The sequence below is a fragment of the Triticum urartu genome, chromosome 7 (assembly GCF_003073215.2).
Source record: "Triticum urartu cultivar G1812 chromosome 7, Tu2.1, whole genome shotgun sequence".
NCBI classification, from domain to species: domain Eukaryota; kingdom Viridiplantae; phylum Streptophyta; class Magnoliopsida; order Poales; family Poaceae; genus Triticum; species Triticum urartu.
The window spans coordinates 466,193,958-466,210,351 of NC_053028.1; positions in this window are offsets into that span (position 1 = coordinate 466,193,958).

Consider the following 16,394-nt stretch of genomic DNA (forward strand, 5'->3'; position numbering starts at 1 on the left):
GTCCTCCTTCTTGCATGGTGTCAATCATTTTCAGGTTGTCTGAATTAATAATAAGATGATTACAGCCCGTCCTTTGCGTCAGTATTAGGCCAAATTTGAGAGGTAAGGCTTCTGTCGTGAGAACATCCGCACAATACTCAATCTTCTCATTTCCTCCAGCGATAAACCTACCTTTGTCGTCTCTCGGAACCGCCCCCATCGTACCCTTCATCATGTCATGATAAAAAAAAACATCAACATTAAATTTCACAAAACCCCTAGGAGGGCAATACCGACCATCTCTTTTATGGAAGCCTTGGGAGATGATGCATTTACGAAGTTAGACCTGAGGGCTATAATCCTCGCTGAAATCCGAGATGCATTCTGAGTTAATTCCTTTTGCATAAATTTCTGTCTTTCCCACCATAGATACTAAGCTAAAATGGCTACCATTTCACACACATTTTGGAACCCCATAACACACAAATCTTGTTCTAGAAGAAGTAGAAGATACTCCAACACCGCCTCTCTCCAGCATGATCAACCTCACAAGTTGTATCAATAATCTCATCCAACCCTAGCCTCTTCCAAACCTCCTTTGCTTTATTGCAGTGGAAAAGCACGTGTTTCATGTCTTCTAAACCCTGAGAGAGCAAGTAGGGCAAATGGGCGAGACCTTCATATGTCTATTAGCGAGCGTGACTCGACATGGAAATGTGCCATGTAACGTACGTCATATAAAAGTTTTGACTTTTGCCGGACAAGATAATTTCCATATCTGACTCCAAATAGGGTTAGCTAAAGGCTCGCCCCATCCCATTAGAATGTTTTAGTTTACTTCCATGTTGATCACCCCGCTCTATAGAGTAAGCAGACCGCACCGAGAACTTACCATTTTTCGTATAAATCCAAGCAATAAAATCTGGCGTATCATGTTGGGAAAGTGGAATTGAAAGAATCTGATGTACATCGATAGGCCACATAGTTCCTCCAAAATTTGACTGGTGGAGTTGATTTTGATTGGCATGTTTTGCCTCCTAGAGAAAGATCCGGTGGGATTTTGTTGGGGGTTAAGTCTGAAACTTTAGAGGTGATTAATGTGGTTCAAGGGGAATTTGTGGTCAAATTTTGGGGAGGTCAAAAGTGGATGGTTCTCGCTGGTCTCTGGTAGCTGTATATGGAGCAGACCAACCTGAGCTTAAGACTGACTTCCTAGCTGATCTGGTGAGGATCTGCGGGGATGAAAGACTCCCAATTCTAGTCGGAGGAGATTTTAATATTATCCGAAGAAGAGAAGAGAAGAATAATGACAACTTCGATAGCCGTTGGTCCTTAATGTTCAACATGATAATTGAGAGTCTCAATCTGAGGGAGATTGAACTAACGGGTAGACAATTCACATGGGCCAACTCGTTGCCTACTCCAACATACGAGAAGCTGGACAGAGTACTCGCTGGTGTGGAATGGGAGTAGAAGTACCCACTAATGTCGGTACACACGATGTAGAGAGCGATTTCTGATCACACTCCCTTGCTTTTAGATTCAGGGGATGTGACACACGTTGGGAACAAAAATAACTTCTCTTTCGAACTAAGTTGGTTTGAAAAAGAAAACTTTCTTGACATTGTAGCAAGAGAATGGGCGAAAGCCGTTCAAGGGCGATCACATTTAGAAAGATGGCAAAATAAGATCAGACATCTCAGACAATTTCTAAGGGGTTGGGCCAGAAATGAAAGTGGGTTTTACAAACAAGAGAAAGAACTACTGATATAGCTGATCGAGGCTTTAGATCTTAAAGCTGAATCGATCTTGCTTGATGCATCTGAGCAGGCTGCTAAAGCTGAGGCTGAACAGAGCTTACGTAGTCTTCTTAGAGAAGAAGAGATGAAATGGGCCTTGCATGCTAAAGTGCTTAAAGTCATCCACGGGGGTGACAAAACTCAATTTTTCCATATGATTGCAAATGGCAAACATAGGAAGAAGAAGATAATCCAGCTTGAGCAGGATGAAGGAACTATTGTAGGGCACGAGAACCTCAAGGCATATATTTCCAACTACTATAAACAACTCTTTGGGTCTCCGGTAGCTAACGCGGTTACCCTAGATGAGTGGGTTATAGAGGATATTCCTCAACTATGGTCAGATGAGAATGAGATCTTATCTGCACCGTTTACGGAAAATGAGGTTTTCGATGCTATCGCCCAAATGAAACCGAATAAAACATCGAGACTAGATGGGTTCCCTGCGGAGTTCTATAAGAAATGTTGGCATATTATAAAGAAAGATCTTATGCCGATGTTTCAAGATTTCTTTAATGGGCAGCTTGAGCTTTTCCACCTTAACTTTGGTATGATTACGCTCTTACCGAAGAAAGCAGAAGCAGTTCACATTGAGCAGTTCAAACCGATATGCCTATTAAATGTGAGTTTCAAAATTTTCACCAAAGTGGGGACAAATAGATTGACATGGATCGCACACTCGGTGGTGCAACCAAGTCAGACGGCTTTCATGCCAGGACGACATATCCTAGAAGGGGTGGTTGTCTTACACGAAACCCTCCATGAAATCCACTCGAAGAAACTAGATGGGGTTATCTTCAAAGTTGATTTTGAAAAGGCATACGATAAAGTCAAGTGGTTGTTCCTTCAGCAGGCAATGCGCATGAAGGGTTTCAACGACATGTGGAGGAATCAGGTGGATTCCCTAGTCCAAAAAGGTAGTGTCGGAGTTAGGGTTAACGATGATATAGGTCACTACTTTCAGACTCATAAGGGTTTGAGACAAGGTGATTCGATGTCTCCGCTCCTATTCAATACAGTAGCAGATATGTTAGACATTCTCATTGGAAGGGCCAAAGATAAAGGTCACGTAGGTGGACTAGTACTGCATCTCGTTGATGGGGGAGTTTCCATCTTACAGTATGCCGACGATACTATCCTTTTCATGGAACATGATCTCGCAAAGGCCAGAAACATGAAACTAGTGCTATGTCTTTTTGAACAATTGTCGGGATTAAAAATTAATTTCCATAAGAGCAAATTGTTCTGTTTTGGGAGAGCCAAAGAAGAACAAGAGACATATAAACAATTGTTCGGATGTGAATTGGGATCTATGCCTTTTAGTTATCTAGGCATTCCCATTCATCATCGAAAGCTGACTAATAAAGAATGGAAATGTATCGAAGATCGATTTGAAAAAAAAACTTAGCTGCTGGAAGGGCAAGCTAATGTCATATGGAGGCCGGTTAGTTCTAATTAATTCAGTATTAACTAGTATGCCGATGTTCCTGTTATCTTTCTTTGAAGTACCTAAGGGGATACAGAAGAGACTTGATTTCTATCGATCTAGATTCTTCTGGTAGTCAGATGACATTAAGAAGAAATACCGATTGGCTAGGTGGGATATCATTTGCAGACCCAAGGACCAGGGTGGTCTTGGCATTGAAAACCTAGAGATTAAGAATAAGTGCTTAATGAGTAAATGGTTATATCGGTTGTTAGTATAACATGATGGTATGTGGGCTGAGATACTACGAAACAAATATTTACACTCAAAAACATTAGCCCTAGTTACCGCAAGACCTACAGATTCTCCTTTCTGGAAGGGACTCATGAGAACGAAAGATTTGTTCTTTTGAAGGGCCAAATTCTGTGTCGGCAATGGGTTGGCAACAAGATTTTGGGAAGATACGTGGCTAGGGGACGGGCCTCTAGCACTGCAATACCCCACCTTATATAATATTGTTCAACATAAAGAAGATTACGTGGCCAATATCTTACAAGAGGTACCCTTAAATATATAGTTTAGGAGATCTCTAGTCGGGGAACGTTGGAATTCCTGGCTACACTTGGTTAGACGGTTAATGGATGTTCAATTATCTGACCAACCTGGTTCTTTTATCTGGAAACTAACAAGCAACAGTGTGTTCATGGTTAAATCGTTTTATATGGATCTCATTAACTCTGGCCCAATCCCAAGATCCCTACATATTTGGAAGGTGAAGGTCCCCTTGCGTATTAAAATCTTTATGTGGTTTGTACACAAGAAAGTGATCCTTACCAAGGACAACTTCATAAAGCGAAGGTGGGTGGGTAGTCCACGATGTTGTTTTTGTGTGCATGATGAGACAATACAACACTTATTTATAGAATGCCCCCTCACGAGATTACTCTGGAGATCAATTCATGTAGCCTTTAACATTAATCCACTAACTAGCATTGAAGGTCTGTTTGGGACCTGGCTAGCTGGTATAGATTTGCTTACTGCGTCTCGTATTCGGATTGGAACATGTGCGCTTCTTTGGGCTACATGGAACTGCAGAAATGATATGATCTTTAACAGACAATATTCCTTAACATTCTTGTAGGTCATATTCAGAGCTACTGCTTTGGATCCGTACGTGGTCCCTACTCACTCCTATGGAGTCGAGGAAGCCTTTGGTTACTGGGTGCATCCAATGGGAGACGGTAGCACGGGATATATTCAACCGGTTTGGATGGCGGTCTCTTAATAGAATAGGCGTTTAGTGTTCTATTGTTTTACACATGCCGGTTGTGGCTTTGAGAACTCTTTTTTATTTTCGCTCCTCTTGCGAACTATAATGGAGATAAGACTATGTTTGTTTTGAACTTTGTTTTTAATAAATATGGCCGCATGCATTCTTCGGATGCAGAGGCCGGGGGTAAGCCTCCTTTTCCAAAAAACACATAGTTTGTCTAATCAGGTCTTCATCCCAATTATTCGAAACAGGGTCAATCAGGTGAGTCACCTTCAATAACAGTTGCCCCCCTCCCCTGGTGTCACAATCTTCCTGGTGGCGCCATTTGGGATCCAGGCATCTTCCAAAATATTGATGTTTTGTCCATTCCCCACTCGCCAAATATAGCCACATTTCAGAGAGTTTATGCCTTCCATAATGCTTTGCCAGGTGAAGGAAGCACCATTCTTTGGCTTGGAATTCAACAGATCACCGTCAGGATAGTTGAGGGAGTCCGGGATTAGGGGGTCTCCGGACAGCCGGACTATATCCTTTGGCCGGACTGTTGGACTATGAAGATACAAGATTGAAGACTTCGTCTCGTGTCCGGATAGGACTCTACTTGGCGTGGAAGGCAAGCTAGGCAACACGGATATGTATATCTCCTCCTTTGTAACCGACCTTGTGTAACCCTAACCCTCTCCGGTGTCTATATAAACCGGAGGGTTTTAGTCCGTAGAATAATAGATAATCAGACCATAGGCTAGCTTCTAGGGTTTAGCCTCTCCGATCTCGTGGTAGATCAACTCCTGTACTACCCATATCATCAATATTAATCAAGCAGAACGTAGGGTTTTACCTCCATCAAGAGGGCCCGAACCTGGGTAAAACATCGTGTCCCCTGCCTCCTGTTACCATCCGCCTTAGACGCATAGTTCGGGACCCCCTACCCGAGATCCGCCGGTTTTGACACCGACATTGGTGCTTTCATTGAGAGTTCCTCTGTGTCATCGCCGTTAGGCTTGATGGCTCCTTCGATCATCATTAGCGATGCAGTCCAGGATGAGACTTTCCTCCCCGGACAGATTTTTGTATTCGGCGGCTTCGCACTGCGGGCCAACCCGCCTGGCCATCTGGAGCAAATCGAAAGTTACGCCCCTGGCCACCAGGTCAGGTTTGAAAGCTTAAACTACACGGACGATATTTGCGGAGACTTGATCTTCGACGGATTCGAGCCTCTGCCCTGTGCGTCATGCGGTCACGATGAGTACGATTTAGCTCTACCATCAGACAGCGTTCAAGAGATCGCACCGGCAGCCGCTCCGACCCTCAATTCGGAGCCAGTTGCACCATCCATGGACGGGTGGATAGACCCTGCCACGGAGGCCTTACCCTCAGCGGCGATCGAGCCGGATATCGACCTTACCCTTCATGAGAGTCGTATTGTCAAACTGTCGGATCCTTCTCCGGCCACGGACTCCGAACCGCCTGCGCCCGTTCCTAGCGAATCCGATTGGGCGCTGATCATGGAGTTCACCTCCGTGGATATTTTTCAGCACTCGCCCTTTGGCGACATACTGAACTCATTAAGGTCTCTCTCCTTATCAGGAGGATCCTGGCCGAACTATGTCCGGCAGGATTGGGATGCGGATGACGAAGAAATTCGCTGCCCACCCACCACCCACTTAGTAGCCACTGTCGATGACTTAACCGACATGCTCGACTTCGACTCCGAAGACATCGACGATATGGACGACGATGCAGGAGGCGAACAGAAACTACTGCCCACAGGGCACTGGACGCCCACTTCTTCACATGACGTATACATGGTGGACACACCAAAAGAAGACGACAACGAGGAACGGAAGGACGCAACAGAGGGTTGTCCCCTCGAGAAGCAGTCAAAGCGACGGCGTAAGCGCCGCCCCAAATCCCGCCTCGGCAGAAATAACGATCATATAGACCCAGCCTTAGAGCAGGGTGAACAATCGCCGGACCACGGCAACACGGAGAATCAAACCGAACAACCCGACTCTGTCAAAGATAATAGTCCGGACGACATCACACCGGACGGACACCCGAAGCAACAGAATGCCCGTCAAAGGCTTGTTGCCACCGCGAGGAGCCTAAAGCAGAAGCGAAGGCTCAAGGCTGCGCAAGACACACTCAGAATCAGATGGAGTAAAGTACTCAACACAACAGCGAAGTACGGCGGTAATCGCCCCACCAAGAGCTACCCGAAGCAGAAGTTGCTACCTGAATTCGATGAGGAGGCCTTAGATCCCCCGCAACCAAAAATTAAAACGGCCATCTGGCCGGATAGACGACCTCACGGCCAACATAGAGCGGCAAACAACGCCACACATAAGCCAATACACGATCCACGCGAGGGCTCGCATCAAAGGGATGGCGCAACCAGATCCATCTATGGACCACGCAAGCGCGCTCCAGCATACAATGCAACACAACAAACATCCGAACATCATGGTACACCCAGATATAGGGGTGCTGCACACCCCCTATGTTTCACCGACGAGGTGCTGGACCATGAATTTCCAGAGGGATTCAAACCCGTAAACATAGAGGCATACGACGGAACAACAGACCCTGGGGTCTGGATTGAGGACTATATCCTCCATATCCATATGGCTCGAGGAGATGATCTCCATGCCATCAAGTACTTACCCCTCAAGCTCAAAGGGCCAGCTCGGCACTGGCTCAAAAGCCTCCCAGAAAGCTCCATTGGAAGCTGGGAAGAGCTCGAAGACGCTTTTCGGGCAAATTTTCAAGGGACTTATGTCCGACATCCGGATGCGGACGATTTAAGTCATATAACTCAACAGCCCGAAGAGTCAGCCCGAAAGCTTTGGAACAAGTTTCTTACTAAAAAGAACCAAATAGTCGACTGTCCGGACGCTGAAGCCTTGGCAGCATTTAAACACAACATCCAAGACGAATGGCTTGCCAGACACCTCGGCCAAGAAAAGCCGAGAACAATGGCAGCATTAACAAGCCTCATGACCCGCTTTTGCGCGGGCGAGGACAGCTGGCTAGCCCGATGCAGCACCAGCGACCCAAGTACATCCGAAGTTAGAGATGGAAAGGGGAAATCACGACGCAGCAAAAATAATAAGCGCCGGAATAAAGAAGACAGCCCAAAGAGCACGACGGTAAATGCCGGATTCAAAAGCTCTTGGCCGGGTCAGCAAAAGCCGCCCTCTAAAGGCGCCAGAGATGAACTGTCCAGCCTAAACAAAATTCTGGACCAAATATGTCAGATCCATAGCACCCCCGATAATCCTGCAAATCATACCCACAGATAATGTTGGGTCTTCAAGCAGTCCGGCAAGCTCAACGCCGTACACAAGGGGGAGGATACACCAAGCGAAGACGAGGATGAGCCTCTCAAGCAAGACACTGGGGAACAAAAGAAATTTCCACCAGAAGTCAAAACAGTACACGTGTTACACGTGATCAAGGGGAGAAACAAAGCGGCACTCCCAGAGAAATATGCCCAAGGGCCTATCACCGCGGAGTCCTGCCACTGGCCATCCCAACCAATCACTTTCGACCATCGGGATTACTCAGCAAGTATCCGATGTGCAGGATGGGCTGCCTTGGTATTAGATCCAATAATTGATGGATACCACTTCACACGAGTCCTGATGGACGGTGGCAGCAGTCTAAACCTGATATATCATGATACAATCCGCAAAATGGGGATAGACCCAACGAAAATTTGCCACATCAATACTACCTTTAAAGGAGTAACGCCCGGCCCAGGGGCTCATTGCACGGGCTCCCTGCTACTAGAGGTTATATTCGGCTTCCCCGAAAACTTCCGTAGCAAAAATTTAACCTTCCACATTGCTCCGTTCCAAAGTGGCTATCAAGCACTACTTGGACGCGAAGCTTTCGCTTGCTTTAATGCAATACCGCATTACGCTTCCCTCACGCTTAAGATGCCCGGTCCACGTGGCATCATTACAGTAAATGGAAATATTGAGCAATCCCTGCGTGCCGAAGAGAGTACGGCTGCCTTGGCAGCTGCACACTAAAACGACCTCACCAGCTAAAGCATTCGATAGGTCGTCAAGACTATGAACACGGTTAGACGAGTCCGACGCAGCTATATGTAATTCATACATGTTTGATGGCCACACCCCTATTACAAATACAAGGGGCTCAACACGCGCAGACAAGTGGCAATTTTTACTCATCTTGAATTGTACATGGTTTCTTTAATATAACCTACCTTTTCGCATGACAACTTTTCACCTAAGTTCCTCTCTTTTACAGATGACCATCGTGCTACACCCATCCAGGATACGGCACAACGGAGACACAAACGCAGACGTGCAGCAGGGACCCGTTCCAAGGATTATTTTTAGATTAAGACCCTGCGTAAACCTTTCTTACTGTCTCTTGTTGATACACATCCCTCGGATTCTCAGTACCATTGAGAAGGATGCTGCCGTCTTGGCATGTGGCCACATCAGAATAATGCACGTACCTGGACACTAGGGGCTTCTTACAAAGGGCACTGTTTAGGCCAGGTTTATACCATAAAAGACCGAATACCTTAGGGAGTGTTCGGCGTCGCGAGTTTGGCCTTATATGCATCAGCTCTGAATCATGTCTTTGGTCAAATGTTGGGTTTGCCCGGCTCCTGTGTTTTGATGCCTTATGTTCCGCTCTATTGGCTAAGGCGGCACCAGGAGAACTACTGCGATTGTGCCCCGGTTCATCCGGACGAGCACCTCAGTAGAGAAAGCCAAAAACTAACTGTCATGATATAGCGTGAGACTGGTCAACCACTCGATGACCCATCGGAATGTTAGAATTCCTCCGCCTTAATGAAGGCCCATTTCCCGGCCAGGCATGTACGCACCCCGAATTTGGGAGAGTGCGGAGCCACCAGGGGCTATATAGTAGCCCCACCGTCAAACTCCTATGGCTAAGTGAAAGTGTTAAAGCATTATAGTCCGGTTGCCTCGTTCGCTATGCTATCACCTCCTTATTAGGATCAAGACGCTGAATTAAGTGTGAACACGCGTTGTCGGTGTCAAAACCGGCGGATCTCGGGTAGGGGGTCCCGAACTGTGCGTCTAGGCCGGATGGTAATAGGAGGCAAGGGACACGAAGTTTTACCCAGGTTCGGGCCCTCTCGATGGAGGTAAAACCCTACATCCTGCTTGATTAATATTGATGATATGGGTAGTACAAGAGTAGATCTACCACGAGATCGAAGAGGCTAAACCCTAGAAGCTAGCCTATGGTATGATTGTTGATGTGTACGTTGTCCTACGGACTAAAACCCTCCGGTTTATATAGACACTGGATAGGGTTAGGGTTACATAGAGTCGGTTACAATGGTAGGAGATCTACATATCCGTATCGCCAAGCTTGCCTTCCACGCCAAGGAAAGTCCCTCCCGGACACGGGACGAAGTCTTCAATCTTGTATCTTCATAGTCCAGGAGTCCGGCTGAAGGTATAGTCCGGCTATCCGAACACCCCCTAATCCAGGACTCCCTCAGTAGCCCCTGAACCAGGCTTCAATGACGACGAGTCCGGCGCGCAGATTGTCTTCGGCATTGCAAGGCGGGTTCCTCCTCCAAGTACTTCGTAGAAGATTTTGAACACACAGATAGTGTCCGTCTCTGCAAAATAAGTTTCCACATATTGCCATAGAGAGAATAATATTTACACCAATCTAATATGCTGACGTATTCCGTAGCATGACACACCACGGCCAAGCCTTTATCCGAGTCGTTTCATTATCCCACCTCAGCGCGTTATGCTAGGCGGTTTCCTTGGCACATCCTGTTAAAGCAGAGATCGTGTCCCCTTATCCCGGGATTCTCATCAATACGGGCGTGGGTAACCCAACCGCGCCATTGATTACGGCGCTTGGAGATAAGCGAGTTTTACCAGGCTCGTGGGGACATGTAGTTGCGTCCACCCATATAAGGGGATAAGGATCCACCTTTTCACCTACGCCTTCTTCCTCCTTCGCATATCCATTCTTGCGCACTCGAGCTCCAGCGCCCAAGTCTGCACTCCCCACCTCAACCTCCTCCAGCCATGTCCGGAGCGGGAGGCAAGTGGATGGTCTCCTCCATCACGGAGGGACATATCAAAAAGCCGAGGAAGGCCGGATACCTGTCTAACGACATCGCGTACCGGCTCCCCGAAAAGGGGCAGCTCATCCCCACCCCTAGGCCCCATGAGAGGGTGGTGTTCCTCCCCCATTTCCTCTGCGGACTGGGCTTCCCTCTCCACCCATTTGTCCGGGGGCTCATGTTCTACTACGGCCTGGATTTCCACGATCTGGCCCCGAACTTCGTCCTCAACATCTCGGCGTTTATCATCGTGTGCGAGGCCTTCCTCCGCATCCGACCCCATTTCGGCCTATGGCTCAAGACTTTCAACGTCAAGCCGAAGGTGGTGCGCGGCAACCAGGCGGAGTGCGGAGGCGCCATGGTGGGCAAGATGGCCAACGTCCTATGGCTCGAGGGCTCCTTTGTGGAGACCCTGAAGGGGTGGCAATCGAGGTGGTTTTACATCACTGAGCCGCGCGACGCCGAATGGGTCGCACCCCCCGAGTTTCGATCCGGACCCCCTACGCGGCTCACCTCCTGGAAGGAGACGGGCCTGTCTTGGGGTAAAAAAGGAGAGCTGACCGGACTCCAAACATGCATCCAAACCCTGGCGAACAAGAAGCTCAAACTTGTCAACATAGTCCAGGTTATGCTCATCCGCCTGATCCTCCCGTGTCAACAATGGGCTTTCAACCTGTGGGAGTTCGACCCGGCGCGGCACCAAACTCTGAGCAGGCTCTTCGACACGACATACGAAGATGCCTGGAAGGTGCTTTTCAAAGGCACCGAGGCTCCCGCATCCGCTACCGAGGATCGCGGATTCAGTGCGCAGCGTCACGCTCTCGCGGTAAGCTGTTTTTTCCTTTTACAGGGTATCAATTTTTCATAGTTTGACTCCATGCGGGATCTAAGCTCCCTTACCTTTGACAGGATTGGCAGGTGACGTCCAGACAGATCAACTGTCCGACTCCTTTGCCCGAAGGCCCAGCAGACGCTCGCTTGGCGAAGCTGCTGGTTCCGGCACCCTATGTGGTGCCGGAGAAGAAGGCCGTGAAAAAGGCCGCGGGGACTCGAAAGAGTGCCCGGCGCCAGGAGGTGTCGGATCCATCATCCGATGGTTCCGAGGCGCATTCCTCCCGTGAAGACGAGGAGGAAGAAGAGGAGAACTCTCCCCCCTCCAGCGGGAGGAGAGAAGAAAAGGAAGGCCACCCTCTCTGGGGAGGCCGGAGGGTCCAAGAAGGGGAAAACCCTTCCTCCGGACTACTCCACCGACGCCCACGGCGGAGAGGAGTGGCAGCCCAGGGCCAAGCCCCTGGCAAAATCGTAAGTATCCGGATACCAGAGTAATTCATAGTATTCGTTTATTGCACAACTTTCCCTTACGTCGAATATGTTTATGCAGCCCACCCAAAGACCGGCTCGACGCATCGTCGAGCGGCTCACTGGACTCGTCGGATGTGAACTCGCTTCCGACGGCTTCCTCCCCCCGCCCTACGGACGACATCGAAGTGTTGTCCCAATAGGTTCCAATCCGGGAGGAGGTGGTCCTGGAGGCGTCGCAAGGCGACCTCCCGGACTCCAGGAGTAAAGGGGATGAAACCCCCCAGGGCTCCAAGTCCGGCTCTAGGCCGGACACCGCTCCGGAACCTTCAAAGGTTCCAGAGTCCGGCGGGGGACCTCCTTCCAAGAGGAGCAAGTCCACCGTGCCGGCGGCCCCCGTCCAACCAGAGGCACCGGACAATATGTTGGAGGCGCTCCAAGGCGCCTCCATCGACGAGGAGCACCGTACTATTATGAGTGCGGTGGTCCAGAAGGTTCGGTCTGCCAAGAGCGGACTGACTGAAGCTTGTGCTAGCCTTTTTACAGGCTTTGAGGTAAGTAAAGAATGTGTAAATAATAGTACCGCATAGACAGTAGCCCCTGATGCTCTGTTTGGCGTTCGGGAAGAAAAGCCGAATAGAGGATCAAATAGAATTCGCAGGAGTCTAACAAAAAATGAGTCAATATGCATATGCAGGCTTCCCTGCTTGCGTCCGCCGCACTGACTGCGGAAGTGGACACGCTAAAGCAGAACCTCAAGCGGTCCGAGCAAGAGCTCGGGCGTGCCAAGAAGCAGCTCGAGGACAATGAAGGTAAGAAATACCTTGTTTTTAAATATATATAAAAAGGTGCAAATGCAAAGAATGACAGGATTATCATGGCTATTTTAGGGGCCACGTCTGAAGTGGCGACCCTTAAGCAAGCGCTGGTCGAGGCCGAGAAGAGGGCGGCCTCGGAGCGCACCGAGCGGGAGAAGTATGAGGCTGAGGTTGGCAAGGTGCGACAAGAGCTCCAGGCTCTCACGGAAAAACATGATAGTTTGGAGCTTGACTCAAAGACGCGAGCGTCCGAGCTCGCGGTGTCTATTGAAAATGCCAAGTCTGCCAAGGCCGAATCCCAGAAGACCCTCCAGGAGTTGGATGAGGTGAAGAAGATAGCGGCGGGTAAGGCATTCTTTATGCAAAGCAAACACATAAACGTGAGTTACTTGTTACTTACCCGAATCCGGAGCTCTCCAGGAGCGTTCGCAGATCTTCCCCGGAGTGTGCCCGATGCCGCCGCATTCTATCGAGCCGAGGAGGGCAGCTCGGCAGAGAAGGTGTTCTGGTCTCAGTATGCTGAGACCGGACACCCCGTGCCCCTGAGCGACCAGCTGAAGCAACTGGTCGAGCTCCACAAGGCGGCCGGACAGGCCATGAAGGGCCTCATTGTTCGGCTGTGGCCTAGAGGGGCTATGCCTGGGAGCTATTTCGGGCTGGTGCGGCGGTTGGTGGAGGCCTGTCCAAGGCTCGAAGTCATCAAGCGCTCCGTCTGCATTGAAGGTGCCCGTAGGGCCCTTGCCCGTGCTAAGGTGCACTGGGGCAAGCTGGATGCTGAGAAGCTGGTGAAGTACGGTCCATCGCCGGGGAAAGAGCATCGCAAGCCCGAGAATTACTATAAGGATGTTCTGAAGGGTGCCTGCCTTGTGGCGGATGAATGTTCTAGGGATGTAATTTTTGAGTGAAACTTGCTCGTTTGTCCTGTGCGCTGAAAACTTGTCTATATGCGCTAAGCAATGCTGTTGGAATTTAAAATATTACCTTCTGTGTGGTTGTTTATCAATTCTGAGAGATGGCGAGTCGTCGGCTTCTGCCCCCGTGCCGCTAGTGCTGGGGTGTTCGGGGATAAACCTGAGCGCTCTTTTTCCCATGTTTGGGTCCTTCAAGGGAGGCGCTCAGCCCAACGAACAAGGCAATCGGACTATAATGCGTGAACACTCTCACTTAGCCATAGAATTCTATAATTTTAAATTTCGGCGAAGCCCCTGGTATTCGGAAGACCGAGTTCGGGGCGCTATCCACGCCTTGGCCGGACAGAGCCGGCTCCTCGCCCTAAGCGGCATAAGTCTTTAGGGACTTGAAAAACCTCTCGAACAGCGACCAGCTCTCGCTTCATCATGACAGTCAGTTTTAGCTTTCTCCACTGAGGTGCTCGACCCAGCTCAACTGGGGCACAATCACAGTGGTTCTCCTAGTGCTACCTTAGCCGATATAGCGGAACGTAAGGCACCAAAACATAGGAGCCGGGCAAACCCAACTATTGACCCAAGACATGATTCAGAGCCGATGCATATAATGCTATAAGTTCGGGGTGCCGCACTTGTTAAAGTGTTCGGACTTCTCACACCATATTGAGGGGTACTAAAGCCCCTGGCGTATTTTGGCCGTACCAATGTGTACGGGTGCAACATGTCGTTTAAGGAACATATATAAAAAGAAAAAAAGGTAATGCAAAAATAGACGAAAGCTATGCATTGTTTATTAAAAAGGGGCTGTGATCAAAGCAGAACGATACAAATAATGGGATAAGTGGAAGATTGGACTAGTTAACATGTCCGTTCCAGGGGCAAGCTGCAGAATAGTATGCGGAACAGGTATACTGCTCGTGATAGAGACCACATGGGAGTTCCGTACTGCGGCGTGCCTTGTCTGCTTCCCTGGTTCTTGCATCGTTTGTGCGGCAATTGAACTGCCGAACAGGCCTTCCAAAGGATGGAGTCCTGAAAGTAAGAGAAAATTAAAAAAATCGGTAGCCCCTGGTACGGTTTAAGCCATATTTTTGGGCGTGCCATGATGGTGCCCCTCCCCCTGTACCCATGGTATCTCTAGAGCGTAGTTATGGACGCGAAGTACTGGCGTCGCCTTTTGCGAGGGTTGGGGTTGGGGCCGCATTGCTACGCCTGCTCGGATCGTGCCAGGCGGTCTTGTTGTAGGTTACTCCGGGCGCGCTTGATGGTGTCCGGTCGTTTAGTGGCCGGACTAGAGAACTGCCTGGAGAGGCTACTTTGTACTTCCGCTGCAAGGGCCGCCATGTGCTCCTCCGTTTGGAGGGAGCGTTCGGTGTTTCCATTGACTGTAATTACTCCTCGAGGGCCTGGCATCTTGAGCTTAAGGTATGCGTAGTGCGGTACCGCATTGAACTTAGCGAATGCGGTTCGCCCGAGCAGTGCGTGATAACCACTGCGAAACGAGACTATGTCGAAGATTAACTCCTCGCTTCGGAAATTATCCGGAGATCCGAAAACCACTTCAAGTGTGACTGAGCCTGTACAGTTGGCCTCTACACCTTGTATTACGCCTTTAAAGGTCGTTTTGGTCGGCTTAATCCTCGAGGGATCTATGCCCATTTTCCGCACTGTATCCTGGTAAAGCAGGTTCAGGCTGCTGCCGCCGTCCATAAGGACTCTAGTGAGATGAAATCCGTCAATAATTGGGTCTAGGACCAATGCGGCGAATCCGCCATGACGGATGCTAGTGGGATGGTCCCTTCGATCAAAGATGATCGGGCAGGAGGACCATGGGTTGAACTTTGGGGCGACTGGCTCTACCGCATATACGTCCCTTAACGCGCGCTTCCGCTCCCTTTTGGGGACGTGGGTTGCGTATATCATGTTCACCGTCCGCACTTGTGGGGGAAAACCCTTCTGTCCATGGTTGTTTGGTGGTCGGGGCTCCTCGTCATCATCGCTATGCAGCCCCTTGTCTTCATTTTCGGCGTTTAACTTGCCTGCCTGCTTGAACACCCAACAATCCCTGTTGGTGTGATTGGCCGGCTTTTTGGGGGTGCCATGTATCTGGCACAAGCGGTCGAGTATTCGGTCCGAACTGGACGGGCCCCTAGGATTCCTTTTGAATGCCTTTTTCCGCTGACCGGATTTAGAGCCTCTGAATCCGGCATTAACTGCCGTATCCTCAGCATTGTCGCCGTTAATGCGGCGCTTCTGCTTGTTGTGACGTGACCTGCCACTACTGTCCCTGGTGTCCGAATTACCAGGGTTCTTGGTCATATTGTTGCTACGAGCAAGCCAGCTGTCTTCTCCCGTGCAAAAGCGGGTCATGAGTGTCGTGAGTGCTGCCATAGATTTCGGCTTTTCCTGTCCAAGGTGCCGGGCCAGCCAATCGTCACGGATATTATGCTTGAAGGCTGCTAGGGCCTCAGCATCCGGACAGTCGACTATTTGATTTTTCTTTGTTAGGAACCGTGTCCAGAATTGCCTGGCCGATTCCTCTGGCTGCTGAATTACGTGACTTAGGTCATCGGCATCTGGGGGTCGCACATAAGTGCCCTAGAAATTGTCGAGGAATGCGGCTTCCAGGTCCTCCCAACAACTGATTGATCCTGTTGGCAAGCTGTTAAGCCAATGCCGAGCTGGTCCTTTAAGCTTGAGTGGGAGGTATTTGATGGCGTGGAAATCATCGCCGCGGGCCATGTGGATATGAAGGAGATAATCCTCGATCCATACCGTAGAATCTATTG